A 21,395-nucleotide genomic window follows, 5' to 3' on the forward strand; every position below is an offset into this window, starting at 1 on the left:
TGCCCAGGCTGGAGTACACTGGCATGAACACTGCTTACTGCAGCCTTGAACTCCTGGGCTCAAGCCATCCTCTTGCCTTAGCTTCCTGGGTAACTAGGGCTACAGACGTGGGCCACCACACCTGGATTTTTTTTTATTTTTTTACCTGTAGAGACAGGGTCTCACAATGTTGCCAGGGCTGCTCTCAAACTCCTGGGCTAAAGCGATCTGCCTGCCTCAGCCTCCCAAAGTTCTGGGATTATAGCTGGGAGCCATGTCAATGGGCCTGTTACCCTCATTTTACAGATGAGAAAACTGAGGCTCAGAAAGGTAACGTAATGGAAGTTTCTATCTGGTTTGGTGTTTGTTGTGGCAGCAGAAACTGACCTTAGCTAGTGCAAGCCAGAAGCAGGCAGTGGCCCTGAGCAGAATAAATCCTTAAGGAAGTACCATATGGGACATAGTGGGGCCTAAGCATGAGTCTTCAAGGTGACACTTTCACCTCCCAGATACCCATCTTTGGGATTTCTTTTTTTTTTTTTTTTTTTGAGACCGAGTCTGGCTCTGTTGCCCAGGTTGGAGTGCAGTGGCGTGATCTCAGCTTACTGTGAACTCCACCTCCTAGGTTCAAGATATTCTTTTGTCCAGCCTTTCTGAGTATCTGGGATTACAGGTGCCTGCCACCATGCCAAACTAATTTTTGTATTTTTACTAGAGACAGGGTTTCACCACATTGGTCAGGCTGGTCTCAAACTCCTGACTTCATGATCCGCCCACCTCAGCCTCCCAAACTGCTGGGATTCCAGGCGTGAGCCACCAGGCCTGGTCCGTTTTTCAAATTTCTAATTTCTCTCTGTTTTTTTTTTTTGAACATGAAGTTTCACTCTTGTTGCCCAGGCTGGAGCGTAATGGCAAGATCTCAGCTCACTGCAACCTCCCTCTCCTGGGTTCAAGCAATTCTCCTGCCTTAGTCTCCTGAGTAACTGGGATTACAGGTGCCTGCCACCATGCCTGGCTAATTTTTGTATTTTTAATAGAGACAGGGTTTCACCATGTTAACCAGGCTGGTCTTGAACTCCTGACCTCAGGTGATCCACCCGCCTTGGCCTCCCAAAGTGCTGGGATTACAGGTGTGAGTCACCACACCTGGCCTGGAATTTCTAATTTTTCGTTAACAAAATGCAGTATTTGTTGACAGCTAGGGATACAATGGTGACCAAAAAAAAAGAGACATGATTCCTGCTCACGCAATGCTGTGATGCTCACTTACAGCTAAGGGAGAAAGCAGGTTAATCAGCTCAGCACCATGAAAAGGGACACGCTGCAACCCTGCTAAGTGCTGTGTGCGAGAAGCAGTGTGAGCACACGTAATAGGGAAGCCACAGGTGCAATGACATGTGGGCAGTGAGGAGTCACTGAGCCTTAGAAGCTAGAAGGGAAGAGCCACCTGCCTCCTCTCTGGTGTCTTAGACGACAGGTTTTATTTTTTTTCTCCTGGTCTGCTTTTTCCATATTTGGTACCACTACCAGGAGAGTTGTGCAGCATGGCCACACGGAACTTCCTGAAGCAATTTTTCTGCTTTTTCTTTTGAGTCAGAGTTTCACTCTGTTGCCCTGTCTGAAATGCAATGGTACGATCTTGGCTCACGGTAACCTTTGCCTGCCAGAGGCATAAGCCGCCACACCCAGCCTCAATTATTTCTTTTATTAAGGTTAAATACATATACTTATAAAACGCAAAATATGACCAAGTGCAGCGGCTCATACCTGTAATCCAGATACTTTGGGAGGCCAAGGCTGGCTGACTGCTTAAGCCCAGGGGTTCAAGATCAGCCCCCATCTAATCAAGACCTCAATTCTACAAAAAATTTAAAAAATTAGCCAGGCATAATGACATGCACCCACAGTCCCAGCTACTCAGGAGGCTGAAGTGGGAACCCAGCCCAGGCTTAAGCCCAGGAGTTCAAGGATGTAGTGAGCTGTGATCACATGACTGCACTCCAGCATGGGTGACAGAGGGAGACCCTGTCTCTTTAAAAAAAAAAAAAAAAAGACCAGGCTCAGTGGCTCACATCTGTAATCCCAACACTTAAGTAGGTCAAGGCAGGTGGATCATTTGGGGCCAGGAGTTCAAAATCAGCCTAGGCAACAGGGTGAAATCCTGTTTCTACTAAAAATACAAAAATTAGCCAAACATGGTGGCAGGCACATGTAATCCCAGCTACTCAGGAGGCTGAGGCAGGAGAATCAGTTGACCCTGGAAGTGGAGGCTGCAGTGAGCCAAGATGGCACTACTGCACTCCAGCCTGGGCAACAGAGTAAGACTACAACTCAAAAAAAATAAATAAATAAAAAAGCTGAGCAAGGGGGCTCATGCCTGTAATCCTAGTACTTTGGGAGGCCAAGGTGGGTGGATCACCTGAGGTCAGGAGTTCAAGACCAGACTGACCAACATGGTGAAACCTTGTCTCTACAAAATACAAAAAATTATCTGGGTGTGGTGGCACATGCTTGTAATCCTAGCTACTTGGGAGGCTGAGGCAGGAGAATCTCTTTAACCCAAGAAGCAGAGGTTGCAGTGAGCTGAGATCGCGCCATTGCACTCTAGCCTAGGCAACAAGAGTTAAACTCCTCTCAACAACAACAAAAAGGTACCCGATATAGTTTGGCTGTGTCCCCACCCAAATCTCACCTTGAATTGTAATAATCCCCATGTGTCAAGGGTAGGGCCACGTGAAGATAACTGAATTATTGGGTGCAGTTTTCCCCATACTGTTCTTGCAGTAGTGAATAAGTGTTGTGAGATTTCACAGTTTTATAAATGTGAGTTTTCCGCTCAAGCTCTCTTGCCTGTCTTTGCTCCTCCTTTGCCTTCCGCCATGATTGCCATGATTGTGAGGCCTCCCCAGCCATGTGGAACTATAAGTCCATTAAACCTCCTTCCTTTATAAATTACCCAGTCTCAGGTATGTCTTTATTAGCAGCATGAGAACAGACTAATAGAGTATCATTTTTAACCATGTTTAAGTCTACAGTTTGGTGATTTAATTACATTCGCAATGTTATGCAACCATCACCACTATTTCCAAAATTCTTCATCACCCCAAACAGAAACTCCAAATCCACTAAACAAGAATTCCCATTTTCCCCTTCCTCCAGACCCTGGTAACCTCTGCTCTATTTTCTGACTCTGTGAATTTGCCTATTCTAGGTGCCTTGTGTAAGTGCACAGTATGTGTCCTTTTGTGTCAGGCTTATTTCACTTAGGTCCATGTTTTCCAGGTTCACCCATGTTGTGGCATGTATGAGAACAACATTCTTTTTTATGGCTGAACAACATTTCACTGTATGGAAATACCGCTGTAAGGCCTCATTCACTCAGCCACAATGCTAGATCCTTAAGTGCTTTTCTGCTTTAGATATATTGCTAAGCTTGTTTCTTCTCCAGTCTCCCCATCCAAAAATTTGGAGCATTTCTTAAAAGTAAGGCTCTGCAGATAATCTTTTTCTTTTTTTTTTTTGAGACAAGAGTCTCACTCTGTCGCCCAGCTTGGAGTGTAGCAGTGCTATCTTGGCTCACTGCAACCTCCACCTCCTGGATTCCAGCAATTTGGGGCCTCAATCTCAGCCTCCTGGTATTACAGGTGCCTGCCAACATGTCCAGTTAATTTTTGTAATTTCAGTGTTTCACCCTGTTGCCCAGGCTGGTCTTGAACTCTTGACCTCAAGTGATCCACCCCACCCCTCAGCCTCCCAGAGTACTGGGATTACAGGCATGAGCCACTGCACCCAACCTCTTCCTAATATTTTCATTCTAATTTCTCACAGAGAATTTCCACCCGGAAAGCCCATCCTGAGATTGCAACTCCTTTCCCTGCACCTCTCTATACAACTAGGATTCAATCGAAGAGGACTTCAGAAAGGGAGATGGAGGCTGACAGCTGTGGCTCATGCCTGTAATCCCAGCACTTTGGGAGGCTGAGGCGAGTGGATCACGAGGTCAGGAGTTCAAGACCAGCCTGGGAATATGGTGAAACCCCATCTCTACTGAAAATACAAAAATTAGCCAGGTGTGGTGGCATACACCTGTAATCCCAACTATTTGGGAAGCTGAGGCAGGAGAATCGCTTGAATCCAGGAGGTGGAGGTTGTAGTGAGCCGAGATCATGCCACTGCACTCCAGCCTGGGCAATAGAGTGAGACTCTGTGTCAAAAAAAAAAAAAAAAAAAGAAAAAAGAAAAAACAAAACAAAGGGAAATGTATACGTGAACCCCCAGGTACTCAGTGTGGAGGGACCCTCACCTGCACCCCTTGAACAGCTTATAATTTTACAGTCCTGCACATTATAATGCCTGCGGCATCCAAGTCTAGCTCTTATTGTCAAGAAGGGAAGTGGGAAGTGAGAGCAGCCAGTCCTCAAAGCTTCCTTCCTGTCCCCGGGGTGTGTATGTAGCCAGTTTCAGGGAAAATGAGGAAATAGAGACACTGAAGCCAGTTTGTCCAGAAGCTAATTGTGTGTAGTTGAAAGGCTGGCTCTGTTCTGAAATGAAGTTCTCGGTATTTATATGAAATTATGCTGATAACAGATGGGAAGTGTTGTTTTAATTTGGCAAAATGAAAAGATGACTTTGTCCTTCACCCAAAATTTTAGAAAATTTACTGATCTGTGAAATTCTAAATTCCACTGAGACACTGGTGCACTCATGACTCAGAGCATCCCATGGGCTAGGAAAGGAAGGGAATGAATCGTTCACACCAGTTCGCAGTGTTACTCTGGGAGAAAGAGATGGCGGCTTCTCCTCATTGTTTTCATTATGGGGCATGTCAGCATCTCAAAAGTAAAGAGTAGCATCTGCCATCACTGGGCTTCAAAAATTATCAACCAAGGGCCAAGCTTGACTTATCTTTACACGTCTACTTCCCCTTGGATTTCTCTTTTTTTTTTTTTTTGAGACGGAGTCTTGCTCTGTTTCCCAGGCTAAATGACAATGGCGAGATCTCAGCTCACTACAAGCTCTGCTTCCCAGGTTCAAGCAGTTCTACTGCTTCAGCCTCCCAAGTAGCTGGGATTACAGGCGTCTGCCACCACGCCTGGGTAATTTTTGTATTTTTAGTAGAGACAGGGTTTTACCATGTTGGCCAGGCTGGTCTCAAACTCCTGACCTTAGGTGATCCCCCCAACTAGGCCTCCCAAAGTTCTGGGATTACAGGTGTGAGCCACTGTGCCCAGCAAGTTTTTATCTTAAACACCCTGCAGCCTCCATATTTCCTATGAATTGGTAGTTGGATCCATAGACTTTTTTGTATTTACGTTCAATTTTTTTGTCAAAAAATTTTTCAAAAATGGTATTGAGCATGCTTTCCTCACAGAGAAGCAAAGACCAATCGTCTTTTTATGGTGTCAGCAGCCACTGGTGCTTGATGACAAGATCCACAGTTCATTAGGAGTGCTTCTCTATTTCTATTTGATGAGGTCACCGGGTGACCAACCCCTCCCAGTTCACCTGGAACTTCTCCAGTTTTAGCCTCTTCAGTCCCATGTCCCAGGAACCCACTTAGTCCCAGGACGGTTGGTCACCTTGTAGGAAAGCCAGGGTTTTTAGGCAGTGACTCTTCCCACTCCACTCCACCTCCCTTTGCCATAGTGTGCAGAGAAGTAGGAGACAGGATGTGGATAACGGCTGGAGAATGCAGGTAGAGGGTTCTGTATCAAGTGGCCAGTCTTGGGTGTAATTGACACCTTAGTGGTTGTCCACCTAGTATCCACTTCCACCTTCTTGCAATACCCTGATTTTTGATTAGGTAATGGTGCCTACCCACAGCCCACATGCTTCATGGGTACTGATGACAGCCCCTCCTCCCATGACCAGAACCCAGGATGAAGCCAGTCAGTGCAAGCCAGTCCCCATGCCACGCCTTGGGCCAATAAAACACAAGGAGTGGTTTGTCAGAGACATTTTGGAAAACATTTCCTTATTCTCTTTTTAAAATTTTTATTTACTTTTATTTTTTCATCTAGAATTTCTGAAGATCATTCTTTAAAATATATATATGTGTGTATGTACATATGTGTGTGTGTATACACACACACACACACACATACACCATTGACTGGGCAAGGTGTCTCACACCTTCCAGCACCTTAGGAGGCTGAGGCAGGAGGATTGCCTGAGCCCAGGAGTTCAAGATCTGCCTGGGTATCATGGTGAGACCCCATCAGAACAAAAAAAATTGTTTAATTAAAAAATATACGTTGGGAGTGGTGGCTCATGCCTATAATCCCAGCACTTTGGCAGGCCAGGGTGGGTGAATCACCTGAGGGCAGGAGTTCGAGACCAGCCTAGCCAACATGGTAAAAACCCATGTTTGAATACCCCATGGTTTACTAAAAATACAAAAATTAGCTGGGGGTGGTGGTGCACACCTGTAATCCCAGCTACTTGGGAGGCGAGTTTATGTCACTTTGTGTAAACATATGCTTTCATTCCTCTCAGTCAGAAATACCTAGGAATGAGATTTCTGGATCGATTTGTGTTTACATTTTCATTAAACTTCCCAACAGTTTTCCAAAGCGGCAGGCCCCATTTCACTTTCCTACCATCAATGCGGATATGTTTATAAGCGGTGAGGATATGGTTCTCCACATCCTCACCACTTATAATTCTCTTTTTGAATAGTAGTCATCCTAGTGGATATGAAGTGGTAACTCATTATGCATTGTTTTTTTTTTTAAAGACAGGGTCTCACTCTGTTGTCCAGGCTGGCACAATCATAGTTCACAGTAGACTCAAACTTCTGGGCTGAAGCTATGCCCCCACCTCAGCCTCAGCCTCCTGAGGCTAGGATTACAGGCACACACCACTGTGCCTGGCTGATTTTTTACTTTTTTGTAGACACGGGAGTCTCACTATGTTGTTCAGGCAGGTTTGAACACTCAGCCTCAAGGGAGCCTCCTATCCCAGCTTCCCAAAGTGTTAGGATTCCAGGCATGAGCCACCACAACTGGCCTCATTGTGTTTAATTTTCATTTCTATAATGATGAATGTTGTTTAGAATTTTTGTTTTCTTTTTTTTTTTTCTATTTATTTATTTTTAAATTTTTTTGGAGAGGCAAGGTCTCACAATATTGTCCAGGCTGGAGGACAATGATGCAATCATAGCTCACTGCAACCTCGAACTCCTAGGCTTAAGTGAGCCTCCCACTTCAGCCCCCTGAGTAGCTGGGACTACAGGTGTGTGCTACTATGCCTGGCTAATTTTTATTTTTTGTAAAGGAGAGGTTTCACCGTGTAGTGCAGGCTGCTCTCAAACTCCCGGCCTCAAGTAATGCTCCCACCTTGGCCTCCCAAAACACTGGGATTACAGGTGTGAGCCATCGCACCTGGCCTGCTTAGCATCTTTTCAGGCAGCACTTCCTCACTCTCAAGAGCAAGGCATGAAGAAACAGCTTCTTCTAAAGTGACATGGGGTTCAGGATCTTCCCACCATCCTAGGATGGAGCTGACTCAGAGGAGGGCAGAGCTCAGAAAACTGTACAGAAACAGGATCAGACCCCTGATGAAATAGTACACGAAGTCCGTCCAGCTTCTGGCACCAACAGATTCTTTGTATTGCTGGGTGCAGCGGCTCATGCCTGTAATCCTAGCACTTTGGGAGGCCAAGGTGGGTGGATCACCTGAGGTTGGGAGTTCAAGACCAGCTCTGCTAACATGATGAAACCCCGTTTCTACTAAAAATACAAAAAATTAGCCGGGTGTGGGGGCATGTGCCTGTAATCCCAGCTACTCAAGAGGCTGAGGCATGAGAATCGCTTGAACTTGGGAGGCAGAGGTTGCGGTGAGCTGAGATTACATCATTGTAGTCCAGCTTTGGCAACAAGAGCAAAACTCTGTCTCAAATTAAAAAACCTTTTGCATTGCGTTGTATTGCCTACACCAACTTGAGCTGGGTTTTGTGTAACTTGCATTTTGTTGAGCATCATGGAGCATCATGGAGAGAGGCAATCTTCCTTATCAATTCTGGGACAAAGACTGAGCATTTTACAGTCAATTTTGCATGCTTGCTATGGTGAAGACAAATAACTCAGTTTGAATAGGACAAAGAACTTGATAAAAGGAGGCAACTAACTTCAGCAGAGATATCAAGGAATAAAAAGAAAGGATGATGACTGGGAGCAGTGGCCCACGCCTGTAATCCCAGCACTTTGGGAGGCTGAGGTGGGAGGATCATGAGCCCAGGAGTTGGAAGTTGCAGTGAACTATGATCATTCTTCTGCACTCCAGCCTGTAATCCCAGCTGCTTGAGAGGCTGAGGTAGGAGAATCACTTGAACTTGGAAGGAGGAGGCTGCTGTGAGCTGAGATCACACTATTGCACTCCAGCCTGGGCAATGAGAGAGAGAGAGAGAGAGAGAGAGAATGGTACAGAAAAGGGAATGAGCTAAAATTGAGATTTTTTTAAAAAACACTAAATTGAACCATAATGCAGAGTATTATTTATTAGCTAGAGCTAAGAATTTTTTAATATGAATAGTTCCTTTGTAGAAAGAACATGAAATTGATATCTGAATGAATCCCATTGTATAGAATCTGTAACCTGTGGTGTGCCTTTTTATTAGCATTATAGAGTTCTCATTGTATTGGATGGGTTCAGTTGCTCTCCATTTACCTTCTCCTCATTTTTTAAAAATAAAATCTAAATAGCTCAAATACTGATAGAGAGATACAATAAGGTATATTACTTTAACAGCAAAACAAGAATCCCTTCGAGGGAGGGAGTTTTCTTCGTTGGTAAAGATAGCAAGTTAATGCTTGGACTAGAAAATGAGCCCTTTTTAGGTCTTCGGGTCCTAGGGGATCAAAGCTTCAAAGGAGAGTGAATCAGAAGAATAGAAAGAGAAGTTGGGCTCTTAGGGGGAACCCTAGAGGGAGAGAATGAGGGCAAGATGAGCTGAAAAAAAGAAATAAGAAGCCAGTACCTCTGGGCATGGTGGCTCCCACCTACAATCCCAACACTTTGGGAGGCTGAGGTACCGGGATTGCTTGAGTTGCTTGAGGCCAGGAATTCCAGACCAGGCTGGGCAACAGGTGAGACTTTGTCTCCATAAAAAATTTAAAAATTAGGCCTGGCGTGATGGCTCATACCTGTAATCCCAGCACTTTGGGAGGCTGAGGCAGGCAGATCACCTGAGGTCAGGAGTTCAAGATCAGCCTGACCAACATGGATAAACCCCATCTCTACTAAAAAATACAAAATTAGCCAGGTGTAGCAGCACATGCTTGTAATCCCAGCTACTTGGGAGGCTGAGGCAGGAGAATCGCTTGAACCCGGGAGGTGGAGGTTGCAGTGAGCCAAGATGGTGCCATTACATTCCAGCCTGGACAACAACAGTGAAACTCCATCTCAAAAAAAAAATTTTTTTGTTTTAATTAGCCAGGCATGGCGGCACATGCCTCTAGTCCCAGCTACTCCGATGATCAAGATGGGAGGATCAAGTAAGCTTAGGAGTTTGAAGCTACAGGAAACTGTGACTGCACTATTGCACTCCAACCTGAGTGACAGAGCAAGAGTCTGTCTCCAAAAAAAAAAAAAGGAGCCAGTAAGGAAAGGCGTGTATTCTATGAGGTGACTTGACTCCACAGTTTCTCCTAACATCTCCTCTTGGTTGGCGTGGAAACTATAGAAGAGATTGAATCCACATTGGGTTTGACATGGTATGAGAAAGAGACAGACCATTATAAACCAGAGCCCAAGAGGCAGGGAAGGCTAGGAAAATATAAACCTCCTGGGAAGAAGCAGAGATCAAGGGGAGGATATTGGACTTCCACAGGCCCTGAGGTATAGGATGGAGGGTGTTTCTTTGACAATTTTAGATTTCACCTAGATCTATAGCAACCATTACAATCGATGACTTAGGAAATAGATGAATTCCTAGAAATTGGCACAAAAAAGGAATAGAGTGCTAAAATAAACTGATACATATTAAAGAAATTGAAGAGTAACCAAGACCTCCCTCTCCTAAAAAAGCCTGGGCCCATGGATCCAGATGGTTTTACAAGTGGATTCTTTTTTTTTTTTTTTGAGATGGAGTTTCGCTCTTGTTGCCCAGGCTGGAGTGCAATAGCATGATCTCAGCTCACCGCAACCTCCACTTCCCGTATTCAAGCAATTCCCCTGCCTCAGCCTCCTGAGTAGCTGGGATTACAGGTGCCCACCACCATGCCCAGCTAATTTTTGTATTTTTGGTAGAGACGAGGTTTCCCCATGTTGGCCAGGCTGGTCTTGAATGCCTGACCTCAGGTGATCCGCCCATCTCAGCCTCCCAAAGCTCTGGGATTGCAGGTGTGAGCCACTGTGCCTGGCCTCAAATGGATTCTAAAGCAGTCCAGATCCAGGCACAGTGGTTCATGCCTGTAATCCTAGCTACTCAGGAAATTGAAGTGGGATGATGGCTTGATCCCAGGAGTTCCAAGGCTGAGGTGAATTTCAGGCCTGCAGTGAGCTATGATTGCACCACTGGACTCCAGCCTGAGCAACAGAGGAAGACCCCAACTCTAAAAAACAAAAAAAAGGAAAGCAGTCCAGATTTTTGATGGTTAATATTAGCAGTCACCTTGATTAGATTGAAGGATGCCTACATAGCTGGTAAAGAATCGTTTCTGTGTGTTTTTGTGAGAGTGTTGCCAAAGGATACTGACTTTTGAATCAGTGGACTGGGAGAGGAAGACCACCCTCAATGTGGTAGGCACCATCTGATAGGCTGGGATCATGGGTAGAACACAGCAGGCAGAGGAAGATGGGATAAGCTGGCTTGCTGAGTCTTCCAGTCTCTCTCCCAGGCTGGACGCTTCCTCCCATTCCTCCTACCCTTGGACATCAGACTCCAGGTTCTTTGGCCTGTGGACTCCTGGACTTACACCAGTGGTTTGCCAGGGACTCTCGGGCCTTCACCCACAGACTGAAGGGTGCACTGTTGGCTTTCCTGCTTTTGAGGCCTTTGCCCTCATACTGAACCCCTAGTGGATTCTTTCTTCACCAGTTTGCAGATGGCCTATCATGGGACTTCACCTTGTGATCATCTGAGTTACTTTTCCCTAATAAATCTGAGTTAATTTTCATCTGAGTTAATTTTCTCTAATAAATCTCCCTTACAAGTATCCTATATGTCTGTCCCTCTGGAGAACCCTAATGCAAGATGACATGAGTGTAATCTTGACTCCAAAACCAGATAAGATAAATACAATTATACATGCATTTCACTTTCAAATGTAGAGGCCAACATTCTAAATAAAATATTGGCTAATTGAATCCAAATGGATAAGAAATAGTGTATCACTATAGTAACCTAGGACTGATTGAATAAAGTGCCACAAACTGGGTGGCTTAAAACAATGGAAATTTATTTATCGTCTCAGGGTTGTGAAAGTTAGAAGTCTGAAATCAAGATGGCAGCAGGGCCATGCAGTCTCTGAAATCTATTGGGGAGAATCCTTCCTTGCCTCTTCCTAGCTTCTGGTGGTTTACTAGCAATCCTTGGCATTCTTCAGTTTGCAGCTGCCACAACTCAATCTCTGACTCCCTTGTTACACGCTGTGCTTCCCTTGTATATATCTGCCTTCACATGGCATTTTCCCCTTCTCATAAGGACACCAGTCATAAGTGAATTATGACCCACCCTAATTACCTCATCTTGATTACATCATCAAAGACTATTTCCAAATATGGTCACATGCATGGGCACCTAGGTGTAGGACTTCAACACATCTTTTTGGGGGACACAATTCAAACCACAACAATCATGATCAAGTAGGGCTTATCACAGGAATGCAAGGATGGTTCAACATAAGAAAATGTATCATTAGGCACAGTGGCTCCCGCCTGTAATCCCAAGACTTTGGGAGGCCAAGGAAGGCAGATTGCTTGAGCCCAGGAGTTTGAAATCAGCCTGGGCAACATGATGAAATCCTGTCTCTATTAAAAATACAAAACTTAGCTGGGTATGGTGGCGTGTACCTGTAGTCCCAAGTTCCTGCTACTTGAGGTGGGAGAATCAACTGAACCCAGGAGGCAGAGGTGGAAGTGAGCTGAGTTTGCACCACTGTACTCCAACCAGGAGACAGAGCAAGATTCTATTTAAAAAAGAAAATCTGTCATTGCAATTCACCACCCTGATGGAGGTATATCATATGACATGCCTAAAAGAGGTGTACCAGGGCAAGGCACAGTGGCTCACGTCTGTAATTCCAGCTACTCAGCAGCCAGGTGGGTCACCTGGTGTCAGGAGTTTGAAACCAGCCTGGTGAACATGATGAAACCCTGTCTCTACTAAAAACAATACAAAAAGTAGCTGGGTGTGGTGACCCATGCCTGTAATCCCAGCCACTCAGGAGGCTGAGGCAGAAGAAGCACTTAAACCTAGGATGTGGAGGTTACAGGGAGCCGAGATTGTGCCACTGCACTCCAGCCTGGGCCAAAGAGTGAGACTCCATCTCAAAAATAAATAAATAAATAGAGGTGTATCTTATGACAATCACAATTCATGCAAAGAAAGCATTCGATATCATTCAGTTGAGAATACTATCCCATATGGGCAAAATGGCAAAGTAGTCCCCCTTCTAGAACTATGTCATGGGACAATTTCATTCAGCAAACACTCCCTGAGTGGCTCGCATGTACTAGGCACTGTGATAAATGCTATTGCTATGTGGTACCCTTTAACATTCATCATAGCCTTATGCAAAAGATTCTGTTATGATCCCCATCTTAGAGATGCATACCATAAAGTGTGCTTCTCCACTGGGAACCACATGGCCGTGAAGCTGGTACCCTCCTTTCTGAAAAACAAGAGCCATAGCTCTGCCGTGGGCACAATGAGTTTGCTGATCTATGTTGGAGGCCCCTGGAGGGCAGCGTTCCCTTTCGATGTGCCAAGATATACAGGTCAGCAGAAACCAGGCCTGGAAGTCTGCAAAGAGGAAGACTGACAGACTTTGGCCGTCATTGGTGTCCTCTCTCATGAGAATTCTAGTTCCAGGCAGAACCTCAACTTTCTTATTTATAGCTCTCTTTTCCCCAGCTGGAGAGGGAGCTCTGGTGATGTCTTCATCTGACAAATAACACAACCAGAGCTGAAAAAGCTGCATGAGACCTGGTGAACTGCTGGGGTGACTTGAAACTGGTGACACCTGGCTGGTCACAGTGGCTCATGCCTGTAATTGCTGCACTTTGGGAGGCCAAGGCCAGCAGATCACTGGAGGGCAGGAGTTTGAGACCAGCCTGGCCAACATGGCAAAACACTGTCTCTACTAAAAATACAAAAATTAGTTGGGCATGATGGTGGGTGCCTGTAATCCCAGCTACTTGGTAGACTGAGGCAGAGAATTGCTTGAACCTGGAAGGCAGAGGTTGCAGTGAGCTGATATCTCACCAACGAACTCCAGCCTGGGCGACAGAGCCAGACTCTTATCTCAAAAAAGAAAGAAAGAAAGAGAGAGAGAAAGAAAAGAAAAAAGAAAGAAAGAAGAAAGAAAGAGAAAGAAAAGGAAAGAAAGAAATAAAGAAAAAATAAAGAGAGAGAGAGAGAAGGAAAGAAAGAAACTGGTATCCCCAACTGCCCTAGAAGCCAGAAAGCCACCTATATGCTGTAGATGGATGCCCAGTAACCTCTGGATCCCACTCTTAGAAACATCTATTCCTGGAATGTGAGTGGAGGTAAAGCAAGATGATGGAATAGAAGCCTGCACCATTCATGCTCTCTGCAAGAACACCAAATGTTAACAACTACCTGTACACAGAAAAGCACTGTCACAGGAACCAACAGCAATCACAATCTCTGGTTTTTTGTTTTTGTTTTTGTTTTGTGTGTTGTTTTTCTGAAACTATGACACGCTCTGTCACCCAGGCTGGAGTGCAATGGTGTGATCTTGGTTCACTTCAACCTCCGCCTCCCAGGTTCAAGAAATTCTCCTGCCTCAGCCTCCTGAGTAGCTGGGATTACAGGCAGGCACCACCACACCTGGCTAATTTTGTATTTTCAGTAGAGATGGGGTTTTTTTTTTCATGTTGGTCAGGCTGGTCTTGAACTCCCAACCTCAGGTGATCCACCCACCTTGGCCTTCCAAAGTGCTGGGATTACAGGTGTGAACCACTGCTCCGGGACCATCCCTTGAGTTTCTATGGAAGCCAAACGACCAAGGGTCAAATTGCTTTGGTGTCTTAGATGAACTTGAAAGGCAGTCTAGGATACAGAACTGCAATTCCTAGGCAACTCCTAGTGCTGGGCTGGGCTGAGAGCCAGAGAACTAGGGTGGCATGTGACCTAGAGACATTCCTGGAGTACCAGCCCTCCCCCAATACCAGGCAATGCAGCTCACAGCAGTGAAAGTGACTTCTCAGCCATGCATGTGGTGTCTCACGCCTGTAATCCCAGCACTTTGGGAGGCCAAGGTGGGAAGATCACTTGAGCCCAGGAATTTGAGGCCAGCCTGGGCAATATGGTGAAACCCTGTCTCTACTAAAAATACAAACATTAGCTGGGCATGGTGGTGCACACCTGTAATCCCAGCTACTCAGGAGGCTGAGGTAAGAAAATTGCTTGAACCCCAGAACAGAGGTTGCAGAGAGCCAAGATCACACCATTGGACTCTACCCTGGGTGAAAGAAGAAAGTCTGTTGAAAAATAAATAAATAAATAACAATGGTGCAAAGATTTGTCCAGGAAGTGTCAGAAACTATCAGGCAAATTATTGGCCAGGTGCAGTGGCTCGCATCTGTAATCCCAGAACTCTGGAGGCCAAAGTGGGTGGATCATGAGGTCAAGAGATCGAGACCATCCTGGCCAACATGATGAAACCCCATCTCTACTAAAATACAAAAATTAGCTGGGCATGGTGGTGTGCACCACCTGTAGTCCCACCTACTTGGGAGGCTGAGGCAGGAGAATTGCTTAAACCCAGAAGGCGCCTGGCGACAGAGCAAGACTGTCTCAAAATGAAAAAAAAGAAACTATCAGGCAAATTATCATTCTCCAAATTTATGTTTCATTAGAAACTGAAATATGGAAACACTAAGTTGACTGTACACAAACAAAACATTTCAAATGAGTACTATTGGACATCAGCCAGTCCTTCTGCTAGACAATTATAAACAGACTTCAATCGCCTGGCTGGAAATTAAAGGCCATCCCACTCTCAATCTGATACTGCTGTTCTTAGCTTAGTGACATTAGCAATGTTTAGTCCCAGCCACAAAGATTAGCACCCACCGGCCTGACTTATCTGACAAAAGCAATTTAAACCCCAAAGAAACAGGATGTAATTTATAGGGGGTAAAGGCAGGAAATGTGTTTCTAAGCACTAAAATAATACTATCTTTCTCTCTTTACAACTCAAGTAGCAATATAAGCAGTATCACCACTCCAAGGGGCATTCAGCAATGTGAATGAAAAGGCTGGGAAAAAAAAGATATTCTTGGCTGGGCTCTGCGGTTCATGCCTGTAATCCCAGCACTTTGGGAGGCTGAGGCAGGAGGATCCCAGGAGTTGGAGACCAGTCTGGGCAACATAGAGAGACCCTCTACCAAAAAAAAAAAAAAAATTAGCCAGACATGCTGGTGCATACTTATAGTCCCAGCTACTCAAGAAGCTGAGGTTGTCAGGTGCAGTGCCTCATGCCTGCAATCCTAGAACTTTGGGAAGCCAAGGCAGGTGGATCACCTGAGGTCAGGAATTCGACAGCAGCCTGGCCAACATGGTGAAACCCCATCTCTACTAAAAATACAAAAATTAGCTGGACATGGTGGCAGGTGTCTGTAATCCCAGCTACTCGGGAGGCGGAGGCAGGAGATTTGCTTGAACCAGGAAGCAGAGGTTGCAGTGAGCTGAGATCACACCAATGCATTACAGCCAAGGGGACAAGAGCAAGATTTTGACTCAGAAATTAAATAAATAAACAAATAAATGATAAACTTGGAAAAAAAAAATAGAAGCAGCTGAGGTCAGAGGATCACCTAAGCACAGGAGGTCAAGGCTGCAGTGAGCCATGATTGTTCCAGTATTACTCTAGCCTGGGTGACAAAGCAAGATCCTGTCTAAATACATATATATGGGTGTGTGTGTATATATTCTTTGATCCAGAAGTTCACTTTCAGAAATTTCCTTTACAGACTTAAGGAAGTCTTCAAAGTTTTGGTTATAAAAATGTTCATCGTCATGTTATCAAGAGGAACTTCACAACAATGCAGTACTACGTAGTTATGTGTAAAAAAGGCACAAAACCAGATCCTCTGAGATATCAACAAATTTGGGAGGAAGAAGGTGAAATTGATTGATTGGTTGATTGACTGATTGGAGACAAAGTCTCACTCTGTTGCCCAGGATGGAGTACAGTGCAACCTCCGCCTTCCTGGGTTCAAATGATTCTCATACTTTAGCCTCCTAAAGTGGGATTACAGACACATGCCATCACACCCAGCTAATTTTTGTATTTTTAGTAGAGACAGGGTTTCACCATCTTGGCCAGGCAGGTCTCAACTCCTGACCTCAAGTGATCCTCCTGCCTCAGCCTCCCAACGTGCTGGGATTACAGGCATTAGCCACCATACCAGGCCAAGGGTGAAATCTAGAATCAGAATTTGAATAGATATTCTCAAAGATATATTAATATGAATGCCCAAAAGCCCATGAAAAGATGCATAAAATCACTAATCGTTAAGGAAATACAAACAAAACCACACTGAGATAACACTTTATAACCATTAGGATGGCTGTTACTTAAAAAACGAACAGAGGCTAGGCAATGTGGTTCCCACCGTAATCCCATCACATTGGGAGGCCAAGGCAGGTGGATCATCTGAGGTCAGGAGTTAAAGACCAGACTGGCCAACATGGTGAAATTCTGTCTCTACTAAAAATACAAAAATTATTCAAGTGTGATGATGTGTGCCTGTACTCCCAGCTCCCTGGAAGGCTGAGGAAGGAGAATCACTTGAACCTGGGAGGCAGAGGCTGTGGTGAGCTGAGATCACACCACTGCACTCCAGCCTGGGCGACAGAGTGAGACTCCGTCTCAAAAAACAAAACAAACTGGGCTGGGCATGATGGCTCACACCTGTCATTGCAACACTTTGGGAGGCTGAGGCTGGAGATTGCCTGAGGCTAGGAGTTTGAGCCGAGCCTGGATAACACAGTGAGACCCTGTTTCTATTTTAAAAAATCAAAAGCAGAAAACGGCAAGTGTTGGTAATGATTTGGAGAAATTATTGGAACCTCTGTGCACTAGCACGGGAATATAAAACAATGCAGTCACTGTGGACAACCATATGACAATTCCTCAACAAAATTAAACTGAGAATTACCATATGATTCAGCAGTTTTGCTTTCCAGTATATACACAAAACAATTGGAAGCAGGGGCTGGGCGCGGTGGCTCAAGCCTGTAATCCTAGCACTTTGGGAGGCCGAGGTGGGTGGATCATGAGGTCAAGAGATCGAGACCATCCTGGTCAACATGGTGAAACCCCGTCTCTACTAAAAATACAAAAAAATTAGCTGGGCATGGTGGCACGTGCTGTAGTCCCAGCTACTCGGGAGGCTGAGGCAGGAGAATTGCCTGAACCCAGGAGGTGGAGGTTGCGGTGAGCCGAGATCACGCCATTGCACTACAGCCTGGGTAACAAGAGCGAAACGCTGTCTCAAAAAAATTAATAAATAAATAAAAGAAGAAATTTCCTCAATGAGTAAAAAAGCAGACTCACTAAAGAAGGGGGTCATTAGGACCCTTTACAGTTGTGGCATTAGCTTCACAACTCGCTTTATCTGTCTTTGTTATTCCAGCATGATCGATGTTTTTTCAACCCAAGCTAATTTTAATTTTCTTATTGTATATATATATATATATATATATATATATATTTTTTTTTTTTTTTTTTTTGAGAGAGAGAAAAAGAGAGAGATGGGGTCTTGCTATATTGCCCAGGTTGGTTTCAAACTCCTGGCCTCAAGCAGTCTTCCCACTTTGGCCTTCCAAAGTGCAAGGATTACAGGCCTGGGCCGCCATTCCCAACCCTTACTCTATATTGATGTTTTTATATATAAAAAGTGGAATATTTTATATTATTGTCATGGTTACTGTGAACATTATGAAACTGGTGGGCTTAGAAAAAAATCTAGGGCCGGGCGCGGTGGCTCACGCCTATAATCCCAGCACTTTGGGAGGTCGAGGTGGGTGGATCATGAGGTCAAGAGATCAAGACCATCCTGGTCAACATGGTGAAACCCCATCTCTACTAAAAATACAAAAATTAGCTGGGCGTGGTGGCACACGCCTGTAGTCCCAGCTACTCAGGAGGCTGAGGCAGGAGAATTGCTTGAACCCAGGAGGCAGAGGTTGCGGTGAGCCGAGATCATGCCATTGCACTCCAGTATGGGTAACAACAGTGAAACTCTGTCTCCAAAAAAAAGAAAAAGAAAAAAATCTAGCAAAACCATAGCATGGCATGGGATCAAATGAAGATTGATTAAATCAATACATCAAATGAAGGTTGAGTAAATCAAATACATCAAAACTTCAGTCTTATTACAGAGCTGAATAACAATGGCATTAATTGAGGTTATTGCCACAGAGAATAATGTGATTCATCAAGGTATTCATAAAGTGATTATACCGTAATTGTGAACTGCACTTAAGATTTACATATATTACTTATGTAGGAAGTAATGTATAAACAATGTCAACAATAACCACTCTAAGCAGTGGTCCCTTCAATAATGTACTCGGCCGGGCATGGTGGCAGGAATCTATAATCCTTGCTATTCAGGAGGGTGAGGCAGGAGGATGGCTTCGGTCCAGGAATTCCAGGCTGCAGCAAGCTATGATTGTACCAGTGTACTCCAGCCTGGGCAACAGAGGAAGAGCTTGTCTTTTAATAAAGAAACACAAAGGCTGGGCGCCGTGGCTCATGCCTATAATCCTGGCACTTTGGGAGGCTGAGGCAGGTGGATCATGAGGTCAGGAGTTCAAGACCAGCCTGATCGACATGGTAAAACCCCATCTCTACTAAAAATACAAAAATTAGCTGGGTGTGGTAGTGTGCACCTGTAATACCAGCTAGTCAGGAGGCTGATACAGGAGAATCGCTTGAACTCGGGAGGTAAAGGTTGCAGTGAGCTGAGATCACACCACTGTACTCCAGCCTGGGCAACAGAGCCAGACTCCATCTCAAAAATACATACATACATTCATACATACATACATATATACATAATCAAAATAAGTTGGGGAGGCAGTGTTGAAAGACTTCTGCCTCTTTTTGTTTGTTTTGTTTTGTTTTGTTTTGTTTTCTTTTTGAGATGGAGTTTTCGTTCTTGTTGCCTAGTCTGGAATGCAGTGCCACGGTCTCGGCTCACTATAACCTCTGTCTCCTAGGTTCAAAGGATTCTCCTGCCTCAGCCTCCTGAATAGCTGAGTTTAACAGGCATATGTCACCACACCTAGCTAATTTTTGTGTTTTTAGTAGAGATGGGATTTTACCATGTTGACCAGGCTAGTCTTGAACTCCTGACATCAAGTGATCCAACCACCTCGGCCTCCCAAAATGCTGGGATTACAGATGTGAGCTACCACGCCTGGCCTCCTTGGTTGCTTAGTTTTTTGTTATTGAGTTGTTCTTTGTATATTCTGAATATTAGCTCCTTATTAGATACATGATTTGCATATATTCTTCTCCCATTCAACGGATTTTTTTGTTTGGTTTTGTTTTGCTTTTTAGACAGAGTCTCACTCTGTCACGCAGGCTGGAGTGCAGTGGTGTGATCTTGGCTCACTGGAACCTTGACCTCCCAGGCTCAAGCAATCCTGCCTCAGCCTCCTAAGTAGCTGGGAAGTTAGGCATGCACCATCATGCCCAACTAATTTTTTTTTGGTAGAGACAAAGGTCTCTCTATGTTGCCCAGGCTAGTCTCAAACTCCTGGGTTCAAGTGATCCTCCTGCCTCAGCCTCCCAAAGTGCTGGGATTGTAGGTATGAGCCACTGTGCCCCGCCCTCTGGGTTTTTGTTTTGTTTTGTAGAAGCCACAGGATAAAACAGATTATGAGGGGATGCTTTGACAAGCTACACACAGTGGAGTCATAGTATCCCTGTATTTAACTTGGTAAATGCAACTATGAAGGTTTGAATGTGAGAAAGGCAGAGAGAGAAAGAGAGACAGAAATTAGACAGATAGAAAGAAAAATCCTTTAAATAATGCAGGGGTTTCTGCTCTCCACTCTGTAACAACACAGAACCCGTGGGCTGAGTGGAAGGAGGAGAGGGCATAGCTGCACTTCCCCCTCAGGCTATCTCAAAATCTAGCGCCTTTCACATTCCCTGTGCTCAGCAGGATTCCAGTTTTTGTTTGTTTGTCTGAGAGAGAATCTCACTCTGTCATCCAGGCTGGAATACACTGGAGCGATCTCAGCTCACTGAAGCACCTACCTCCCAGATTCAAGCGATTCTCCTATTTCAACCTCCTGAATAGCTGGGATTACAAGCACACACCACCACATCTGGCTAAATTTTTTTTTGTATTTTTAGTAGAGATGGGTGTTTCACTTTGGTAGTTAGGCTGATCTCAAACTCCTGGCCTCAAGTGATCCACCCACCCCAGCTTCCCAAAGTGCTGAGATTACAGGCATGAGCTACTGTGCCCTGCTTATTTATTTATTTTTGAAGCAGGGTCTCACTATGTTCCCCAGTGAGTGGTGCTATCATAACTCACTGCCTCAGCCTTTCAGGTAGCTGGGACTACAAGCACACACCATCTCATTGTCTATTATATCTTTTTTTTTTTTTTTTTTTGAGACGGAGTTTCATTGTTGTTACCCAGACTGGAGTGCAATAGCACGATTTTGGCTCACTGCAAACTCCGCCTCCTGGGTTCAAGCAATTCTCCTGCCTCAGCCTCCTGAGTAGCTGGGACTACAGACGAGCACCACCATGCCCAGCTAATTTGTGTATTTTTAGTAGAGACCACCTTGTTGACCAGGATGGTCTCGATTTCTTGACCTCGTGATCCACCCACCTCGGCCTCCCAAAGTGCTGGGATTATAGGCGTGAGCCACCGCACCAGGCCTGTCTATTATATCTTTAACGCATCTCCAAGGTTTTCTAATTTCCATTTTGAACACAGAGGGCCTCAGTAGGTAATAGTATCTGGCCTAAATGTATTTTGTTTCTTTTGAACATTTTGTTTTGTTTTTGAGACAAAGTCTCCCTCTGAGTTTCATTTTGAACATGTTTTGTTTTTGAGACAAAGTCTCCCTCTGTTACCCAGACTGGAGTGCCGGGGTGTGATCTCAGCTCACTGCAACCTCCATCTCCCAAGTTCAAGTGATCCTCCTGCCTCAGCCTTCTAAGTAGCTGGGATTACAGGTGCATGCCACC

General features: G+C 44.8%; 1 protein-coding gene across 4 annotated transcripts in view; it reads right to left on the bottom strand.

Moving 5' to 3' along the window:
- TNFRSF17 (TNF receptor superfamily member 17) overlaps positions 1-21,395 on the bottom strand; it is a 135,662-nt gene that overhangs the window by 40,539 nt on the left and 73,728 nt on the right. The gene's annotated exons all lie outside the window — the stretch shown is intronic.

Source organism: Callithrix jacchus, chromosome 12, assembly GCF_049354715.1.
Source record: "Callithrix jacchus isolate 240 chromosome 12, calJac240_pri, whole genome shotgun sequence".
In the NCBI taxonomy this organism is placed as follows: Eukaryota; Metazoa; Chordata; class Mammalia; order Primates; family Cebidae; genus Callithrix; species Callithrix jacchus.